The sequence below is a fragment of the Podarcis melisellensis genome (assembly GCF_964234715.1).
Source record: "Podarcis melisellensis genome assembly, chromosome: 13".
Lineage (NCBI taxonomy): Eukaryota > Metazoa > Chordata > Lepidosauria > Squamata > Lacertidae > Podarcis > Podarcis melisellensis.
Window position 1 is genome coordinate 26,096,123 of NC_138545.1, and position 3,949 is coordinate 26,100,071.

Below are 3,949 nucleotides of genomic sequence, written 5' to 3' on the forward strand. Positions count from 1 at the left end.
AGTAGTGATGTTGGAAGATTCTGTTGAACACAAAAAATCAAGCGCATTTCCTTATGTTGAGCCCATCTGACCCCCCAAAATGTTTGCAATGATTTATTTCACCACACATCTCTACTAATATATTTATTTAGAAACATGAACACTTTGTTTAAGGTATCGTATTTTTTGTTCTATAAGACACACTTTTTTCCCTCCTAAAAAGTAAGGGTAAATGTGTGTGTGTTATGGAGGAAATGTAGGCTGTGCAGCTTTCACTGAAGCCAGAACAGCAAGAAGAATTGCTGCTTTCGCTGCGCAGCGATCCCTCTTGCTATTCTGACTTCGCTTACTGGAGAGGCGCTGCGCAGAGAGGAAAAGCTGCACAGTGCCCCTTCAGCAAAGCAGGAGGAGAAACGGAGCCCCTTCTGTTTCTCCTCCCGCTTTGCTGGAGAGGCGCTGCACAGAGAGGGAGAACTGTGCAGCGCCCCTTGTCTAATCCCCTTTTGAAGTCACCCAAGTTAGTAGCTGTCGCTCAGTCTTGTAGCAAGTTCTGTCCTTTAACCATACATTGTGCAAAGTTCTTCTTTTTGTCTGTCCTGATCTCGTACCTAGCAGCTTCCTTGGATGTGTGTGGCGTGGGGTGTTTGTGATATAAGTATCTTCAAGGTTCAGGGTATCCTGATGAAACCCTTCGGTTGTTTATTAAATAGTTTAGTACAACATTTGATTCAGAATATTTTTTTCTTGTTTTCCTCCTCTAAAAATGAGGTGCGTCTTATGGTGGGGTGCATCTTATGGAGCGAAAAATATGGTATTGGTAATGGTAAAAGATGGTTAAGTCCAGTCAAAGGTGACTGGGGTTTCAGTGCTCATCTCGCTTTCAGGCTGAGGGAGCTGGAGTTTGTCCACAGACAGCTTTCCAGGTCATGTGGCCAGCATGACTAAACCACTTCTGGTGCAATGGAACACGGTGACAGAAGCAACAGCGCACAGAAATGCCCTTTACCTTCCCACCTCAGTGATACCTATTTATCCACTTGCACTGGCATGCTTTCAAACTGCTAGGTAGGCAGGAGCAGGGACAGAGCAACAGAAGCTCACCCCGTTGTGTGGTTTTGAACTGCCAACTTTCTGACCAGCAAGCCCAAGAGGCTCAGTGGTTTATACTACAGCACCACCCGCATCCACTTTATCCATTAATATTGCTAAGTAGTACATACTATTCCAAAAAGTAAACTATATAAAATAGAAGAATCATTTCAAAATCATCAAAAAGCCTGCTGATATAAGAAAGTGTTTTGTCACTTGCCAAAAGGTCAATAAAGAGGGTCCCTGTCTAAATCTCAGGCCAGGGGGAGTTTATGAGGCTTGGGCCTTGTAAATACGTACATAAGTCTTTTGAATATGGAAGAGAGAGAAGAGACTGACTGTCACCCAAGAAGATGGTGGCAGATAAAGAGGGCTTAATTCTCCATAAAATCAGATCCCTACAATGGCTGGAGCCAATGAGCCTAGCAAAAAGAATGCATATTCTATGACACATGGAGAACAATTGATTAATCAGGTGTAAATCAGGAAAAGGTTGTTCCTTGTGGTGGCGCTGTCAGTGATGTGTTTTACTAGTAGTCAAAGACATTCCTGTTTGCCTAAGCATTTATTATTTAACATTGTTGTACATTACTGTGAAACATTTTGTAAAAAGCAATATAAAATATATAAATTAAAAATCAGATAAACAAGCAACAACAACAAAAAATACCCCATTCACTGAGAGGACAGCAAAAATAAAACCAAAGAAAGGATGGAAGAAGCACAGGATTCAACAGAGTCTTGTATCATTTCCATAATGTTTCAGACTTGAAAAGCCTATTACAACATATAGCTGAGTTACATATTACCTTAAGACACTGGGAGGCAACTGTGGAGGCCATCAGTGCCACAACCGGAACCATGTGATCAATAATGGGGAACCTATGGCTGTCCAGATGTAAGTCAAGGGTGGGGAAACTGTCACCTTCCACATGGACTTGTAGCGAAGCAGCATCTGTAGGGAGAGAAGTTCACCACTTCTGAGCCACAATAAAAATCACTTACACAGTGGTTGCTCTATCAGCACACCCTCTGTATCAACTGCTCCATCCCACTACCTCAAGGTGTGATTTCCCCCTCCTAGTTTGAACATAATGCAGTAGGCAATGCTAGTTCAATGTATCAGTGTGCCTCAGAGTATTTGATTTTCCCATAAGGAAGGGAGGGAAATAGAGTCCAAGTTGGCAGATCAATTTCTTAAAGGGCCACTAAGTATATGGAATCAGATATAGAACACAAAAGTCCTAGCTGACATGCTCAAAAGACACAAATGCAATTCCATTGACATGTCTCTCTTCAAACATAACAGCCATTTGGTTTTTGGTCATTTGACTCCTAGTCCAATAGATTGACTGATGCCATTTTAAATCTTCATGTTTACATCTTTTAACTCAAACTAGAAGCTAAATACATAGAAATTTAAATTGGCCTGAAACTATGTCCAACAACTTCATTCATATTCTAGACCAGATCACTGATTTCATGCTAAAGTGCTCCTTTCGAGGAGTTCTTACCTTAAAGCCACAACACACTGGATGGCTGAAGAGTTGGTTTTGCTTCATCTTAGAATGCAAAGTACTTGTAAAAGAATGGAAATAAATGCACTTTCTGCTGGTCTTCAGTGCACTCTATCTTTTGAATGCATATTGTATCATGTATTCCATGAAAATTTGGCAATCCTCTGTAATAATGAAAAGATTATTGTCTCTGCTTGAACTGTGCAGCCATTGCTGCATATAACCAATTTATGCCTTATATAACCATCTAAATCTATCACTGCATCTGAAAAGTCTCACTGGGAATGGAGCATGCAAGAGTAAAAAAAACAAAAACAAAAAACCTATCAAAATCATATGGGAAACCAAGGACTCCACAATGATTAATGAGTTTTCCGCATTCTGAGAAATCCTTTGTAGATTTCCTCAGACCAAGAGCCCTGGAGAAATCATTGCACCATCTGGACTAGGATTCAGGATTTTAGCTGATATATGTTCATTTGTTTTGTCCTTTTGTATGTTTCAAATGTCGGGCAGCAGGGAGAGTACCACTCTGTCAATATCAGCTTTTCTCAGTCTTGGGTCCCCAGATGTTGTTGGACTACAACTCCAGTCATCCCTGATCTCTGGTCCTGCTAGCAAAGGATGATGTTCATCAGCATCTGGAGTCCTAAGGTTATGAAAGTCTGATCTAGATGTTCTAATCAGAATAGTGATAACCATGTGCTGGTAACAAGACAAACTAGCTCCAGGTTTTGTCAAGGGTGGGCATAGAAACAATTCTGAAGTTGCCTTTCCTATCCAATTACTGTTCTGCAAGCAATCCCATTTCATTTCCTTATGAGAATTATAAGGAGATGATGGAATGGCTTCTTAAGATGTGTATGATGTAGCAACATTCCTGGGGAGAGGACAGATCACATACAAAATGGGAGTACTAGGAGAAATTAATAAAATGCAGATAATTTTTTGTCATTTTTTTTTAAAAAAAATGAATGTGGAGAGGTGGAGACCTGAATATAAGAGGGAAAAGTAAATAAACTTAAATTGAAAGGCTCACCAATCCCATGAATGTGGGCAGTGGAATGCTGATTTGAATAGAAAGCTCCTAAACAAAAATATATAATGTAGCTGAAAGGTTTTCTGATAGTTGTGTTAGAATTTGAATTTCTGTCAACTTAAACACAAACAGGAAGTCTACATATATGATTGCAAAACAGACTGATTTCTGGACCTTGCCTCCGAAACAAACATTGACAAAATGCATTAAGATTTCTTTCTTTATTCAATAGCTTAAAACATCAACATCATGGAAACAAAGAGGTTTCCACCTTGTTTCCCACACTTTAGAGGTAAAAGAGTTATCCTGGTTTTTCTTCTGAATT